General features: G+C 35.7%; 1 protein-coding gene across 6 annotated transcripts in view; it reads right to left on the reverse strand.

Annotated features, from left to right (window-relative positions):
• Positions 1-19,275, reverse strand: part of PRH2 (proline rich protein HaeIII subfamily 2) — a 218,060-nt gene that overhangs the window by 8,977 nt on the left and 189,808 nt on the right. The gene's annotated exons all lie outside the window — the stretch shown is intronic.

Below are 19,275 nucleotides of genomic sequence, written 5' to 3' on the forward strand. Positions count from 1 at the left end.
TGAGATGGAGTCTCACTCTGTTGCCCAGTCTGAAGTTCAGTGGTGTGATCTTGGCCCACTGTAACCTCCGCCTCCCAGGTTCAAGCAATTCTCCTGCCTCAGCCTCCTGAGTAGCTGGGACTATAGGCACACACCACCACACCCGGCTAATTTTTTTGTATTTTAGTAGAGACGGGGTTTCACCATGTTGTCCAGGCTGGTTGTGAACTCCTTAGCTCAGGCAATCCACACCTAGGCCTCCTGCTCACCTAGGCATGAGCCATCTCGCCCAGCCAGCCTTTTCTTACTGTATGCCTTAAAGAGAATATGACCATGAGTTCATAATCAGATGGTTATTTTTCACAAGGTTATTGAATAAACTCAACCTATCTTTGCAACCCTATAAGAAATTTTAAGTGACAAACACCTTTTTATACTCTAATAGGCGAACAAATATGATTTTATATAACAAAAGTACATAGTTTCAAGCCTACCAGTTAACCGTCTTTACAACTACCCAAACAAACATCTGTATATGATAAGAAAATATTTTGGCAGGGCATGGTGGCTCACACCTATAATGCCAGCACTTTGGAGGCCTAGGTGGGCAGATCAGCCTGGCCAACCTGGTGAAACCCTGTCTCTACTAAAAGTACAAACTTCTTGAAACTGATTATATTTACTGTCGGATCCTTTGTACCCTTTCCTCTATCCTTACATGTTTCTCTTGTTAATCTCCCTGTGGAAATATCTCAGACATATGAAGCTCAATGCAATGGAATTCAGAGATCCTAGAGTTAAGGCCAAAAAAGAGCCACGATATTTGTGATGCTTTTCCTCTTATTATTTGCTATTTACTTTCTGTCTCTTCTTACAGTGATTTTTCATTCTAAGGTGATACAGATCACATTGGTCCTTATGCTTAGCCAGGCTATTGCAAGTGTTTACCCTTCAGGCCACTCATTTATCCTGATTCTGGGATACAATCTCTGATTTGGTGCTGGGGCAGCTGAGGTGTGGTTGAAAGCTGGGAAGCCCTCACATTCATAGATCATTCTTGTAACCATCTCATATAATCTGGAAAAGAAATGCTGTTAAAAAATTCTTTTGTGGTATTTTGTCCTTATTTCTGGATTCTTCTATCATGTGTGATATTGAATAAATTTCAAATGTTTATCAGAAAATGCTCTTATCTACAGCAATTAAATGTTAGTTACATGTATGTTTAAAATATTTATACAAATAAAAACCATTACACAGGTTACCTAATTATTATACAGGAGTTTTGCCAGCAACAAATAATACAAATAGTGTTTCAGTTTTCACCTATTTGGAAAATTTTAAAATACATATGAAAAATATGCATGGCCGACACACGCAGCTGACCCTAGAAAAACGTGGGTGGGCACCGCATGGGTTCACTTACACACAGATTTTCTTCTGCCTCTGCCACCTCTGAGATGGCAAGACCAACACCTTCTTTTCCTCCTCCTCCTCCTCAGCATACCCAACCTGAAGGCAGCCAGGATGAAGACCTTTGTGATGATCCGTTTGCACTGAATGAATTGTAAATGTATTCTCCTTCCTTATGATTTTCTTAATAACGTTTTCTTGTCTCTAGTTTATTTATTAAAAGGATACAGTACGTAATACAGACAATACACAAAATATGTGCTAGTCTGTTTATGTTATTGGTAAGGCTTCCAGTAAACAGAATGTTATTAGTCAGGTTTTTGGGAAGTCAAAAGTAGTAGTGGAGTTTTGACTGCACACAGGGTCAGTCAAACCTTCTTGTTTTTCAGGGTCAACTGTATTTACTAAATGTGAAAATAATAATTTTTATGCCTAACAGTTTTCAAATTATAAGAATCAATTTATAAATATTTGTTAGACATTTCTCACAATCAAAAAGCAACCTGTATTTCATTCACTCTTTCCACTTTACTACATTTTCAGTCAGTGATTTATTATAAATCTATAATATATATTATAAAATATATATAATATATATAATCAGTTTATAAATACAAAAATCAGGAACCTGCACCTTTTTTTTGGAATTCACTAATATTTCTCATTATAATTGCAAAGTATGTACATAATTTTGATTTTAATGTATGAATCTCCAACATTTATCTTATGTTGTGAGCATGATTTTTAAATGTATATTTTAATTGATCATGCGCCTCTGGGTGACTGGTAAGTGGAAAAAGGAATGGAGATTAAAAAAAGAATTAGCGAGAATAATTTGTGCCAAAAACATTGAAATTTAGGTACATGCAACTCATATTAGGATTGATTTGATATTGGAAAGGAATTTGAAGTTAGTCTTAGTATGTCAAAACTTATCTAACATCAAGTTCAAGTAGAGAGATAAAGGATAAAAATGACCAAAGGTCAGTGTTACTAAACTTTGAATACAATGAAATGTGATTTCATTAAGTTCTGTCCCTAGAATAGAGTGTATAATTTATCAGAGCAGCAAAATTGTTAGTCTTTTCTATTATTATAGCCTGATGACCTAAAAGAAAGCCTGGACACAGGGTAGTTTAATAAATGTTTAATCAATTAGCAGTAGAGTAAATGATTGAATGAACTACACAGAAGAGGACGACAAGAGCCAACCTAATCCACCGAAACACGAAGCTTGCATATCACAGATATTTTCCAGACCTGTCTTATAAATTTATATGTACACTCTCTGAGTTCAAGAATTTCCAGCAGCCAGAGCGGCAAACTCCTCTGGTGCAGAGAATACACCATTAGGGGTAGCCATCACTGGGAAAGAAGCTGTTCTTATAATTGGAGGTGGAAATAAATTAGACTAAAACAATCAGATGGTTGCCATCACAATGGCATTAAAAACGTTGAAGATTATGTCTTTTGGTTTCTTCGTGATCACGTTCTTCTAATATTTACTAGCTAGTTATTGTGTAATCACAAAGGTTTTTTAGAAATTGAATTAATAATCAGGTATTGTATTAAATTTTATATTAATTATAATGGTTTTTCTTCCTTTCCTTTTTTACTTTAGTAGATTCTCTGTTATTTTCTTGATAGAAAAACAGATCTGCATGTGGTGGTAATTTCACTCCTTTCATTTGAATACGTATTTCTCTTTTATGTGTTTGCCTAATACTAAATAAGATCATTCACTTTCTAATTATCTCTAACAGTGATAAGCTTTTTCTTTGTACCTTTTTATTAGATAATTTTTCAGTGTGTTGCAGATACCCATAAGGTTAGCAGTTACTTATATATTTTTTTCCTCTGCTGACTTCATTATCCAAAACAAATGATGAACATTCCTTAACATTCCTAAAAGAAAGTCTGTTAGGTCATTTAACTAATATATCACTTCAATTTGTTTGAAATTATTTAGTTTTTAAAGTGAGATTTATAGTTATTACCGTTGTTAGAGTAGTCCTATCAAAATTATTCATTTTTTCCCAAGAACTTGGGGTATTTCTCTTCTTTTCAATGTTTTGTATAAATCATCATATTAAAGGACTTCCTGTTAGTTGAGGAAACTTCCGTGAAGCCCAACAACTTCTGAGAGGAGTGAATTCTCTATTAAATTTCATAATATTTTACTTAAATATTAAGTAGTACAACATGTTTAATATATTTTAAAGTCATTTTATATATGTCACTTCGTATTATATATCTCTAAAAACTGTGTTCAATTTCTCTTGTTTCGTTTTCAGAATGTAGAAAAAAGTATTATCTTTAAAAACACGTATTTAGGCTTTACCTATTTACTCTGAAGATTATCTATGTTTTTCCTTTATTCTTCAAGAATTTTCAGAGTCTTTTGCCAATTTTATTGGATTTTTCAAGAAGTTATTACTTTTAGTTCAAAATTTATAAATCATTTCTTCTCACTCATTTAATACTTTAATTTTCAATCATTCTTATTTCTGCTCTCTCAAGCATTTGAGCTTATTGCTTACTTATTTTCAATACTCCTCATTGCATTATAAAACCATCAATTTCTTTTTTTTTTTTTTTTTTTTTTTTTTTTTGACTTAGTTTGGTTTTTTCTCCCCGGCTTGGGTGTGGGGGCCGGTTCTCAGCTCCCTGCAAGCCCCCCCGGCCTCACGCCATTCTCCTGCCTCAGCCTGGCGAGTTGCTGGGACCACAGGCGCCCGCCACTTCGCCCGGCTAGTTTTTTTGTATTTTTTAGTAGAGACGGGGTTTCACCGTGTTAGCCAGGATGGTCTCGATCTCCTGACCTCGTGATCCGCCCGTCTCGGCCTCCCAAAGTGCTGGGATTACAGGCTTGAGCCACCGCGCCCGGCCAAAACCATCAATTTCTAAATTGTTTTCTATTTTGTAAATCAAATCACAGCAATTTTTGTATGCAGCTGACTACAATTTTATTTTCAGAATTATCAGTAAATTTAAGTTTTCTGTTTGCTCGTATGTTTTTAATATATACATATTTCTAGAATATATATGGTTTGATTTGTATTTGGTTTTCATTTTTAATAATTTCCTAGGGTTAGGATAATCTGATTTATAAAAGTAATCTGTATAATTCCATTTTATTTTGCTTATTATGTTTTCTTTAAATAAATTCTATTAGAGAAGCATATGCTTTTTACTTTATAAAGTTTGGCACAAATATAATATTAAGTATATTTATTATATTACTTAAGATATTTTTTTAAAAATTTATCTCTCATCTGTCAAATATGTCCAAACCTCTGCTACAATTTTGTTATATTTATTATCTTCTATAATTTCCAACATTTTTGTTAACGATTTTTTCCAAGATTTATACTATTTGGCATAAAATTATCCTACAGAAACACGGTTCAAATATTAGAACAGTTGTAGAATCCATCATAAGCTAGTGGATGACAGAGCAGAAGCGGCACCCTCTTGGACAAGCACCACCATTTTAAAGTTCACCTTGATCAAAAACCACCTAAATCCAAAGGAAATCAGCCTGATGGCTAAGGTCAGCATGACTGTAAGCCACACATGACATCTCCAACCAGAAACATTCCAATTGTAACATAAACCCCTCCTAACCAAAGACATTCCAGCCCCAAGATAACCTCTCCTCCAGAGGGAGGGATGTCAGCCCCAAGATTTCCTCTCCTCTGACCACAGACATTCCAACCCTGCAATAAACTTCTCCCCCACACAGAAACATTCCAAGCCTGTAATAGGTTCCCTCATCTTGAAACCTTAAATTGTCTTAGTCTGTAAAAGAGGATACTCCTGACTGGAATCAGCCAGAAATCCCTGTTAGGATTATTCTCTGAAATAAACTTGTCTTTGACTATTGAGCCACTTTAGGTGTTTCATTCCTCTTTCCTTAACTCTTACATTTGGTCCCAAAACCCAGGATGGGAGTCAGAGGTAGAGGCTCTCTTGCAACCCAGGAAGCAGTAGATAGCAACTGCTCATCCCACTGGATCCTGAGAGTCTCTGGCCACCCACTCCATCTTGTCTCTCACTTCACTTTTCGAGTGATTTGCTTGGGGAGGACAACACTAGCCTGAAGGGGACTATGAGGCTCGGGCTGGGGTTACTCTCCAGTGAGCCTCAAAACCCTCAGGTCTCAGAAATCCACCTCTGACAGCCTGCAATGGGTATTTCACTCTCTGCCCTCTTCCTCCCTCATCTTCCCTTTCTCTCTCTCTTTCTCCCTCTCTCTCTCTCCCTCTCTCTCTTTCTCCCTCCCTTCCTCGTGCAGCTCCAGTCCAAGAGGCCCTTTGCCAATTCCAACCAGAACATCCAACATTGGACACTAATCCAACCAAGTGGTAAGATCTGCCCTCCCCTGGCTTTCTCGTGGTACCCAAGAAAGTCAGGTCTGTTGTCCCAGTCCCTGCAGAACAAGGGACTAACCTGGAAGAAACCTTGGGGATGCCCAGTTTCTTCTCAGCTTGTTTATCCTCTTTATAAAGAGGATTCCTGGTCTCTGTCTTTTGTCTGGGGATGCCTGCAACAAAAACAGACATTCTTGACTTCCTCTTACCAGTCCACATGGGTGCCCAAAAATCCCACATTCCTATGTCCTCTCCACTGGGCTGTCTCCTTCACAACCTCACCAGACTTGTCTTACAGGAAGCATAAAGCCAAAGCATTTGGTTTTTTATTGCAACATGGCCTGGCCCCAACACAAATTAGATATAATGACAGCTGATGACCAAAAAATGGCACCTTTGACTTTCAACTTCTCAGGAACCCTGACAACTTTATAATCAAGAACAGCAAATGGCAAGAGGTTCTCTCTATTCAGGTTTTCTTTTACCTTACATCCCGACCCTCCCTTCGTCAACCTTGCACCCCTCATGAAATCCTTCTTCTTAATGAAAACCCTCCCTGGGTCTCCCCTTCCTCTGACGCTCCTTCCTTCGAAACCCCTTCTTCCAAGACCCCTTTTGACCCTGCAGATGAACTCCCACTATATTCTCATCTTCCTGCAATTGCTCCTCACCCGTTGGAAGCCTCCACCCCTGTGGCATCTCCTGCCCCCAAGCCTTCAGCCCCGAACCCTGCTCATCCTCCTTCTCCACCTGTTACCCATTCAAAAACCACTCCAACCAGTCAAGCAACCTCTGACATTCTCCCTCTCCAGAAAGCGGCTGGGATTGAAGGCATTGCTCACGTTCATGTCCCTTCCTCCATGTCTGATTTGTCACAGATCGAACAACATGTGGGATCTTTCTCTGAAAATCCCTGTCATTATCACAGGGAATTCCTGAATATAAACCAATCCTTTAAGTTGGCATGATATTTAGATAATTCTAACCTCCACTCTCACCCCTGATGAAAAAGAGTACTCGGCTTAATTAAAATGGACATCCGAGCTATGAATATATTCAAAAGGCCTTTATGTTTCTCTCTTCATAAATCTTGTTTTCCTAGAAAAGGCTTTTTCCAAGTCAACTGAATTACTTTTCTCCACTCTATCTTGCCACTCTTGGTGCATGTATGAAAGGCCCTAAAATTACTTCTGGTGTCCTGGGACTCCTTGGGAAAACAGAAGAGGCCCCACAAATCCTGTTTTGGGAAAAATCTGTTTTCCTTTTGGAAGCCCTGGAATTAGAGGTGAACAAGTGCCTCTCAAAATCTGTCTTTGTCTTCCAGCTATGGCTGTTTATTAGGCCCTGGAAATTGTTTTCCTAGCCCTCTTCTTAAAGGGCATCACCTGAAGGCCAATAATCCAATTGGGAAATTAGAAAATAAAAAAATCTTATAACTACTGGATCTTATTCCGGTTGTCCGTGTGGATATATACGTGTCATGTGTGCAATGTCTATTTAAAAAGCTCTAATTAATTGGCCTAAGAAAAATAAGCCCTTGAATCAAATATTTTTAAGGGAAAAGTAAAAGCTGTAGGACTTTTCAGTCCACGTTACTTAAATCTTTAAAACTTACTGGTACAGCAGGATTAAAAAAGTCTTAAGAGTTGTCAGCATACATTTTTGTTTGCATGTATTCATCAAGCAATTTCATACTTATCTCTGCCAAATACTATAAGGTGTCAAAATTTGGCATAGAGGCTACAAAACTATAACTCAGTCCAAACAGAATAATCTTTGCTTTTGTAATTTTTTAATAAATGAAACATTAATATTAGTTTAATAAAGATAGCTACATCTTGAACTATTTAGTGAAATACCCTAACTTCTAATCTTGTGGCCATAGGCAGTCTAGTCCACAGACATAAAGGAATTTTGTTTTGGGAAAGGACTGTTATAATCTTTTATATTAAAGGAAAGAAAATTCATATAAAAATGAATCTTGTATGATAAATTCTCATCCTAAAGTAAATTAGCTGGATGTTTAAAGAAAGAAATATTTACAACAAGTCAGAAAGTTGAGGCATATTAGAGATTGTGAAAGTTGTGAAAAATTTTATAAAAGGGAATTTATGCAAGAAATGTTGTACAATTTAAAAGTGATTAGGCCTCCTGAATGCTTTATAAAATGCCACTCTAACTCTTAGCTGTACAAATGGCCTGCTTTGCAGCCAGGTGAGACCTAAGACACATGGAGTGAAACACTGGAATAAGTCAGACCTTATCTGAACTTCTGTCTGGGTTCTAGGTTCTATACCTAGTACATAATTAAAATCCCAAACTCACCAACAAAAGTGAAGGTTGCTAAAAGTTAACAGCGTAACATGTATTTAAGGCTATTGAAAAAACAGTGTGCATATACTTTTTGTAAAAAGATTATAAGGAGGCATGAGAATGTGAATTTTTACCTAGATTAAAAGGTTAAAGACTTGTTTTGAAAGTTTAAGCAAGTTTTGGAAAGTTATTTGTAAAGGAAATTCTGTGTGTAAACATATCAGCTAAAGTTGAAGGGGTATCATCCAATTTTTCTGTAAACTGAGCATTCAAGTAAAACACAATGGGTTTCTCTTAAAGCACCAACTTGCTTTTTAACAAAAATTATAAAGGGTTTAAAAGGGTCTATAAAAATTTTACCTTATGGTCAAAAATTAAAATTGGTTAAATGTATCTACAAGATTGTATTAATACAAAAAATTAGCCAGGCATGGTGGTGGGTGCCTGTAGTCCCAGCTACTCAGGAGGCTCAGGCAGGAGAATGGCGTGAACCCGTGAGGTGGAGCTTGCAGTGAGCCGAAATCGTGCCACTGCACTCCAGCCTGGGCCACAGTGTGAGACTCCACCTTAAAAAAAAATTGAGTTTTACATTAATAGCACACTAATATAAAGGTAAAATTTGGCTTATTGGTATAAAATCATACAGGAAGCATTGTCAAATATAAAATGGTGTTTGGCTTTCTTTGGGCTATATTTGTATAAATATGTTATTGGTATGTGTTCCAAAGTTATGGGAGAATCTCATAATTCTGATATATCTTCATGTACATTATCAGTAATAATTACAATTGTTATGATAAAATTATTGTGTGCCACGAAGGTAACAGATATCTTTGTCAATTGTGACTTTAACGATGGCTACCATAAAACTTTTGGTCATCCATAAATAATTGTTACCTTGTTTTGGTTCTCTTTAGAAGGTGCTTTTATAATCAGCTATAAAGCTCTAACAGGTACTCTTGAGTGCAGGTTTCTGATAACTTTGGAGATTGTGACATCAGAAAAGAGGAAAAACGTTCAGGACTCTTGAAGAGCTAAAAATGTTCATTAATATCAAGCAGGACAGGAATTAACTTCATGAACTGAACTAACAGGAGACAGGAGCGATATTTTTGACATTTTGAAGTTGTGGCAATGTAGTTATTTGCATAAGTGCAATAAGAATCTGTTTGCTTTTGTAACAGGACACAATTGGAAAAACTGGTTATTTTTACCAAGGCTTTGACTGGAATCATATGCTTACCTTTCAGGAATCAAACATGACTTAAGAAGACAACAAAGCCCTTGGAAACTGGCCTCATATTTTGTGTATACAGTCCCTGTACAGGGTTTCTGACCTGTGGTAAGTAAAGAATGTCACTTTCTGACAGGCCGGGAACCCCAAGTTATCTTAGAACCTCAACAAGAGAGGAATTCACCCAACTCATGGTATTTGATGGTACAGATCCATGGCTGGGCTGGGCTTTAAAAAAGGTCTTATCTCAGATTCCTTCTATGGAACAAAGTTCCAACAAATCAAATTTAAAAGGCTTATGTAACAAATAATTATTCTTACTGCACTGTATACAAATAATTAAACCAAGTATAATAAAGTAAACCAGTCCTACCATGATTTGTCTTTTAACAATGGTTACTAATAGAAACTAACACATGGATCTTTCCAAACATGTGCCTCTGCTTCTCCTTAGGTAAGGAATGTCGCTTCTATCTCAACCAATCAGGCCTAGTAAGAGACACTGCTGAAAAACTTAAACAAAAGGGCTAAAAAACTAAGGGAATACCAAAACAACCAAATAGATTCTTGGTTTGGGAACAAAATTATACCATGGGTCATCCCATTCCTGGGTCCTATCCTCATAACATGCCTAGGACTAATGTTCTTACCCTGCCTAATTAACTTTCTTCAGAGATTTTTAACTGACAGGATTATGGCCATTTCACAGAAAACAACCCCAAAACATCTACATACAGTGTTAATACTACAGTCAATCCAAGACCAGAAAACTCTCGGTCCCCTCATCAGCAGGAAGGAGCCAGCAAGAACACATCACCCCTCATCTTTCTAGTAACTACAGAGCCTGGATTGACAGAGCAGGAGCATCGCCATCTTGGACAAGCACCGCCATTTTAAAGTTCACCTTGATCAAAAAACGCCTAAATCCAAAGTGAATCAGCCTAATGACTAAGGTCAGCATAAGCATACACCACAAATGACATCTCTGACCAGAAACATTCCAACCATAAGATAAACCCTTCCCGACCAGAGACATGCCATCCCCATGATAACCTCCCTTCCTGCCAGAGAGATGTCAGTGCCAATATAACCTCCCCTCCAACCAGAGACATTCCATTCCCACAATAAACTTCTCCCCGACACAGAAACATTCCAAGCCTGTAATAAGTTCTCTCACTCTGAATCCTTAAATGCTCTTAGTCTGTAAGAGAATACTGCTGACCAAAATTGGCCAGAAACCCCTCTCAAGTTTATTCTCCAAAATAAAGCTGTCTTTGACTGTTGAGCTGCTTTTTGTGTTTCTTTCCCCGTTCTTGAACTCTTACAGTGAAATATTTAAAAATATGTGGGATAATCAAGTACAATGGTATACTGAGTTCATCATGACTGAAAGAAACAGAATGGAGACATTAAATTTTGCCTTAAAAAAGTTTATATCTTATCACGTTTAGGTAAATTAAATAGAAAAAATAAGGTATTTTCTGAAAATTATAGATAATACAATGGTTTTAAAATGGCCACAATTTTTGGACACATCTATCAAAAAAGAGGTCTGTTTCCTCTCCCTTCAAATTTGGATGGCTCTGTGTTGATCATATGGCATGCAATTTGTTTCCAGGTCCACTGTTCTGATACTGGCAGCATTCCTGCCTTCTGGAATATTCACCCGTGGAACTCAGCCATCATACTGCTGGAAGCCCAAGCCACAGAGAGGGGCCATTGTAGATCTCTTGATGGACAGCTCCCATTAAGCATCTCACTGAAAACCTACATCAACTGTCAGCCATTGAGTTGGACCATTGTAGATGTTCATCCCATTTGAGCCTTCAGATGACTATGGTCCCATCCCTCATCTGACGGAAACTACATGAAATACCACAATGAGAGACTACCCAACAAGCCCAGGCAATACACAGAATCATGAGGAAAAAAATAATAAACTGCTGTTTTAAGGCAGTAATTTTGGGGGACAATTTATAACATAAAAATAGAAACTTGGAGTAGATGGAGAAATGAATAAAGATAACTTATCAATTCAATCTCAAAGCAAAAAAGAGAGTGATAACTAGCAAAATTTTAATAAGACAGTAAAAGCAAGTTCAATGTTATCAGAAATTTCCATGAATTTAAATAAATGTACTTGATCTATCAAAGGACAGAGAATAAATAAGAAAACAAAACACGACCATGTTCTGCTTTTAAGAAGCATAGCTAAAGCAGAAAACCACAGTGACAGAAAATAAATGAATAGAATCTACCATGTACTAATGAGCATAGTGACTGGTACTTATGCCTAATATCTATTATCATATCTATTATCCTATCATTTGTCAGTGATAGAATCACTCTATTCCCTTGGAAAATTTGTGCCACAAAAGCTTTCCCATGTACTTTTTAGTTATGTGAAAGATAGATACTCTTCCACATGCTTATATTCAAATACTTGTTTATATTTGTCATATCTAACTGAATTATAACTAATAATCACACGCTACCCAAACAAAAAGATCAGACAAATTAACAGTTAGTAAACAGCAGTAACAGTTAAAGACAGGTGATTACAGAGTAGTAAGAATAAAACAATTCACTGAAGGCTGGGTGTGTTGGCTCACACCTGTAATTCCAGCACTTTGGGAGGTCGAGGTGGGCAGATCACCTGAGGTCGGGAGTTCAAGACCAGCCTGGCTAATGTGGTGAAACCCCCATCTCTACTAAAAATATAAAAAAATTAGCTGGGAGTGGTGGTGTGCGCCTGTAATCCCAACTACTTGGGAGACTGAGGCAGGAGAATTACTTGAACCTGGGAGATGGAGGTGGCACTAAGCCAAGATCACACCTTTGCACTCCAACCTGGGCAACAAGAGTGAAACTTCCGTCTCAAAAAAAAAAAAAATCATGGAAAAGATGCAATAATCATGAATTTGGACACCCTAACAATGCATTACATAAATAGATAAAGCCAAAGCAAAAACCTCACAAGCGGAAACTAAGAATCCACAAATAATAAGAATGTAAGACACACTTCATAAACTGCCATATCAAGCAGAAGTAAGAATGATATGGAATATTTTAATAATTAAATTAGCAAAAATTAATTCAATACTTTTATGTAGAAATCTGTACTTGACAGAAATCTGGACACAAACATTCAAATACACATGAAACATTTATACATCTAAACTGTGTACACTGTAACAAAGAACAGACTCCATGGAATAAATATTATGCATAAAGTAAGGTAGTAAAATGTTAAATCAATAAAAAAAAGTTTGAAAATTAAGCTATTCTCTATAACTAAGAAAAAGATAAACATTTCTACATAGAAGATAAATATTTAGAACTCAGAAATGAAAAAGCTTTTCACAATCAAAATGAGAAAACCAACTAAAGCTAAGAATTCATATCCATTAGTACAAGTATTATAAAAAAAGTTTTCTAGATGAATGAGGCACATAGTCACCTTGAGTTAAGGAAAATGAACAGAAAAATCCAAAGAAAGGTGAAGAAGTTAAGAAGGACCTAATAAGTACCTTGTGCTTACTTCGTATATGGTACTGTTCTAGGTGGTTTATGTGTGCTATTTATTTTATGTTTATTCCTAAAAACAATCTCATTCCCTTTGGTTTACGAAGAATCAGAGGCATGGAAGAGTCCGGTGGCACCTGCCTGTAATCCCAGAATGCTGGGAGATCAAGAAGGTGGATGCTTGAGTTCAAGAGTTTGAGACAAGCCTGGGCAATATGGTGAGACCTGCCTCCACCCCCCACCCTCTACAAACAATACAAAAATTAGCCGGGTATGGTGGTGCACCTTTGTAGTCTCAGCTACTAGGGAGGCTGAGATGGGAAGATGACTTGAGCCTGTGAGGACAAGGCTATAGCGAGCCAAGATTCTACCACTGCACTCCAGACCCTGGGTGACAGCGTGAGACCTTGTCTCAAAATCTAAACAAACAAACAAAAAACCAAGGGATAGAAAGGTTAAGTAAATTTCTCCAAGTCATAGACTCAGCAGAAGAAGTTAGAATTTGTCTGGAGGGCAGTAATTATGCTTTTGAACATCAACCAAAATAAAAGTAGAAAATAAATAAATGAATGAATGAATAAATAGAAAACCAAAATATAACAGACAGTGGTAGCACAACCAAAATCTTTTAAAGATTAGGAAATACAAAAGTCTGATAGTATCGATCAAGAAATATGAGAAGCAGAAAAGTTGATGAAATGTAGAAAATACTAAATAGCAGAGCTTTATATAATCAATGTTCTAAATAATTTTATTCCAAAATTTAAAAACTCAATTGAAATTGCCAAGTTTTTAAAAAGCACAGGTCAACAAAAATTTATAGTAGTAGTAAAAAACTTTAATGAATCAACAATTTCAAAGATTTTGAATGGACTATCAAAATATACACACGATATCAAATTCAGATGGATTTATAAAAAACTTTTACTAAGTTTAAAAATGTCATAATTTTTACCTTCTCCAAACTGCTTCAGTGAACCTAAATGTTTTATTCTCATTTCTTTTAAGAAGTTAAAAAATTATCCTCAACATGAGCAAAAACAGTACAGCACAGCAAATAAAGAGAAGGTAGGCGATTAGATACAGGCGCAAAACTGCTAAAAAAAAGCGTAAAAGTAAATAAGTCTCATAATATGTACTTAAAATATATTACAAATGAAAGATTCGTTCTAAGACTGTGAAGATGATTTGAAACTAGAAAGTAAATAATTTGAATTTACATAAAATTATCTCAACAGATGTTGCAAAAATGTTTGATCTAATTTAACTCCTAATCAAGATAAATAACCAAACCCAGTTTAAATAGAAGCAACATTTAATAACTTGTATGTCTACTAAACAAATACAGAAGCATAGTTACTAGTGTAACATAAAACTATTTCATTTAATCAAGATTAAGACAACAATACTTGTTTATTGACAATTTTGTTAGCTAATTTAACTAATACACTTTGACAAAAACATTGTTACATAGAAATTTGGATGGAAACTAAAGAAATTATATGCTGATACTAGTAATTCCACCTAGATAATTTAAAAATCAGCAGGAAAACTTTTTAAATAACACAAATTCGACAAGTTTGCAGGGTACAATATCAATATATGTGGGCTAAAATTACACCTATTCACCAGCACTGGTCCATTAAAACGTGGAATTTAAAAGTTCCCTTTCTTATTACAAATAAGAACTATATTTTGATTTTGACTAAATCTCACAAAAGTGTTTCATGATGTGATCTACTATACATAACTATAATACTTTAGTGAAGGATTTGAACTATATAGATATGCAAAAATGAATTTTCTAAGACTTTGATTATGCTCAAATTAATTCACATATTCAATACAATTCTAACCAGAATCTTAAAGAAATTTATTTTCATGTTGACAGAATAGTCCTAAATTACACATAAATTAAATTCAGTATTCAAAAATAAATCAGACAATTCTTGAAAAAGAAAATTAAGATAGGGTATCCAGCAGATAGCAAGATTTATTTAAAGTATTTATTTAGTGGCTCATGCTGGTAATCCCAGCATGTTGGGAGGCTGAGATGGGAAGATCACTTGAGTTAAGGTATTCAAGACCTGCTTGAGCAACACAGTGGACCTTGTCTCTAAAAGCATCAAAAAAATAGCTGGGCATAATGGCATGCAACTGCAGTCCTAGATACATCAGAGAATGAAACAGGAGAATTGTTTGAGCCCAGGAGGTCAAGATTGAAGTGAGCCTTGATTGAGCCACTCCAGCCTGGGCAACAGAGAAAGACCCTGTCGGGGAAAAAATAAATAAATAAAAAAAAAATTTTTTAAATATCTTTTGAGACAAAGCAAGACCCTGTCTCAATAAATGTATATAATAAATAATAGGTCAGTGGATCAAACTAAAGACAAGTCTGGGGAGACCAGGTTGTTTATTCTTATCATGTAGGAACCTCCGTACGTGATAGATTTGGCATTAGAAACAACAACAAAAAAGTAGACTGTTCAACTAATGATATTGAGACCTCTGTCATTTAATATTGGGACAAAATTACATTTCTAATACACAACAAACGGAAAAACAACATTAGATGTATTATCACTTTAGATTTGAAAACAATTCTTTAAAACTTTTACAAGAAAATCAAAATAAGACTCTACTGGCTTTAATTTGAGGAAGCACATGTCATTAAGGAAAAGACTGATGAGTTTACATTTGCTGATAAAAATAATATAATCTGTCCATCCTAAGTTAGGTGTCCAACAAATAATTAGTTATGTGTCTACCCTCTCACCTATCATGTCCTCCAACGCTTCTCTTTAAGGAGTGGCATAGCATGACATCATGAAAGAATGAGGAAACACCAGTGCAACAAAAATTCTAGAGTTTATAAATATCTTTTTCTGTTTACAAATATATTGTGTGAGATGGATTTTTCCATCTTAAATATGTGAAGAAAAATTAAAGCTGCAATAATTACTATTGTAACAACAATATTGCAATTTGAAAGAAGACAAATGTGTAACATACTTCTTCTCCCAAAGTAAATAAAAGGATAAAATACAGAATTGAAAAAGTAAAGCATAATCAAACAGACAAAATATCATGAATTGTTCTATAATCTTGAAAGTTGGGAAGACATGTTTAAACATGATATTAAAGGCAGAGTACATTTTAAATGAATGCATTTAATAGCATGACTGGAAGAATTTCTGAATGCCTCAAGAAAATAAATATAAAAGGGTAAATAATAGATTAAAAACTTTAAAATCTATTTGTAATAATACCATAGAAAAAATTTTGATACCTTTACTATTTTATAAAAAAGATAGAAATAATTTTTAAAACCAGACTATCATATATAAAAAATTCAGCCTCACGTTTAAACAAAAGTATAAGTTTAGTATAGTACTATGGTAAAATGAATAACAAGTGCTCTATTTTGCATTTCAAATTGGCCACATTTTGCTTTTGTAAATTGTTACATAGAATTATGTGTGCATTATGAGTTATAAGCAGTCTCACTTAATGCTAGTGAGAGCTTATATTGGTGTATGCATTTTATAGGGACCTTTGTCAATATTAATAAAAGTCTTAAATGTTTATATAGATTATAACCTGCTTTTTAGACTTCACCTGTTTCTATGACTTCATCTAACAAATAATTGGAGATTTCACTAGAGAGTTTTGTCTTAGTCCATTTTTTGTTACTATAAAAGAATGCCTGAAGTTAGATAATTTAATTTTTTTGCATTTTTGATCATGTGGATATTTCAAAAAGGTATCATTAATTTATTTATTATGTTCTGGGGTACATGTGCAGGATGTGCAGGTTTGTTCCTGTATTCGTTTGCTGAGGATAATGGCTTCCAGCTTTATCCATGTCCCTGCGAAGGACATGTTCTTGGTAATTTTTAAGGCTGCATAGTATTGAAGCGGGACAATTTATAAAGACCTAATGTTTCCACAGGCTGGGAAGTTCAAAAAGCATGGCACTGACATCTGCTCAGTTTCTGGTGAGGATTTTCCTGCTGTATCTTGACATGGCAGAAGGTCAAAGGGGAAACGGACATGTTTGAAGAGGCAAAACCTGAGGAGCGTTCTGACACTGTAACCACTCAGTCTTGCAAAAACGTTTCCATGAACACAAATTTAGTCTCAAGAGAAGAAGAACTCACTCACTACTGCTGGTTTTGAGTTCATTCCTGCTACTGAATTCAAGAATCTCCTGCCAATACCATTCTTCAGTGACCTGTTAGTCTCCTAGTTGGGGACTGTAATGTGTTCATAAATTGCAGTTTAGGATGAAGCAAAAAGTGAAAACCGTGATAGGAAAACTGTCCATAATTGCATCTGAGAACACTAGACTTCATTTGGCACTCTTTTGAATATGGAAAGTTATCACCTGTGGCTCTTATAAAAGAAATAAAATACTTGTTAGTATGAAAATTGCCGGTTGAATCATTTGAATAATGATTACTCTGATTTCATAAAGATCAATATGACCTGATCCTACAGAAGAACCAATTTTAATGTAATTAACAACAAATTAACAATGAGCAATGGAATTAATGGACACAGCAAGAGAGAAGTACCGAAACAATAAATATCAAATATTAATCCCTTAATTATTATATTAATACCTTAGTTGAAAATAAGAAATTATTATAAAATTAGGAATTTTTCTCTCTGAAGAGAAAACAGGTATAGAGGAGGACATTTCCATGGTGGCATTAACTGTGGAATTAATCACTGACTTAATTGGCAAGGAACAGGATATCTGCTTCAATGACCTCATTCTCACCAGCTTATCTCATATGTACATATACATATCTGTATATATGAGTCTCACCCATGTATACATATATTTAAATGTATACATATATATGAGTCTCACTCTGTCACCCACGCTAAAGTTAGTGGCATAAGCATGGCTCACTGCAACCTGTTGGGCTCAAGCAATCCTTCCACCTCAGCCTTCTAAGTAGCTGGGACTACGGGTGTGCACCACCATGCCCAGCTATTTTATTTGAATTTATTTTATCTTATTTTGTAGAGAGGTGGACTCTCTATGTTGTTCAGGTTGGTCTCAAACTCCTGGGCTCAAGATATCCTCCCACTTTGGCCTCCCAAATGCTGGGATTATAGGTGTGAGCCACCATGCCCAACTCAAATATATTTGTTGATGATAACACAATCTATTTCTGTGGGAGTTCTTTTCAGGTCTTTATAACACCAGTAAAATGGGGAGAATGATAGCTTGCTTGGGTTTCTAAATGGTCCTTTCACATATTTGTTTACCACCTACCTCTATTTTTCACTGTCTTGGTGAGAGCCCATTCCTTCCACTAACTCTTTTCACAGCTAACATGACAGTTTATGTGGTTGTTACTGTTATTTTTTATGGTTCTCTATCTGTGGCAGGTCTCCCTTAAAGACAGGGAAATGTTCTGAGTTGGGGAAAGAATGTAAGTCTCATTGAAAAAGATGTAATTTTAGAACTAGGAAAAAAAGCGTAATCTTCAACAGATTCTCATATTGTCTGTGAGCTCCCATTTGTCTTCACAATATGTTAAACTATATCTCTGGAATCGGGTTTGATATGGTTTGCCTGTGTCCCCATCCAAATCTCATCTTAAATTGTGGCTCCCATAATTCCCATATGTCATGGGGAGGGACCCAGTGGGAGGCAATTGAACCATGTGGGCGGTTCTTTCCCATGATAATGAATAAGTAAGTCTCATGAGATCTGACGGTTTTATAAAGGCGAGTTGCCCTGCACACACTCTCTTGTCTACCGCCATGTAAGGTGTCCCTTTGCTCTTTCTTTGTCGTCCGCTATGATTGTGAGGCCTCCTCAGCCATGTAGAACTGTGAGTTCATTAAACCTCTTTCTTTTATAAATTACTTAGTCTTGTGTATGTCTTTATTAGTAACACAAGAATAGACTATTAGAGGGTTTTAGCTCAACATGTGTTAATAAGGTAAACTAAGGCACACTAAAGTTTTTTAAAAGTTTATTTGCAAATGATGGTTCAAAATTGGAAGGCTCCAAAGTGAGGTGGTTCCGGAGCTCTACTGAGGGAATGCAATGGGGACGCTTTTATAGGACAGACACAGAAGAAAAGCAAAGACAGGATAGATCCAATAAGGTACCTTAATAGCTAATCAATCAAGTGTTTGGCTATCCTGTTCGCTGTCTTTGATTGGTTGAGTTTAAGCTCTGTTTTTCTTTACTATAGGCATTTATAAAAAATAGCTCAAGTTAATTTTTGCTTACCTTTGTAAATCAATCAGTTTTAAGGTCATATGAGACCTAACTGGCTTTGTCTGCCTAGGGATTCTTCAGGCCTGGCCTCCATTTCAATTTACTTTGACACATGTGACCTAGTTTTGGTTGGCATTTCTTTCAGAAGCATGATTTTTTTAAAAACTCAATTTTTTAGTCTACTTAAT

Source organism: Papio anubis, chromosome 9 (genome assembly GCF_008728515.1).
Source record: "Papio anubis isolate 15944 chromosome 9, Panubis1.0, whole genome shotgun sequence".
NCBI classification, from domain to species: Eukaryota; Metazoa; Chordata; class Mammalia; order Primates; family Cercopithecidae; genus Papio; species Papio anubis.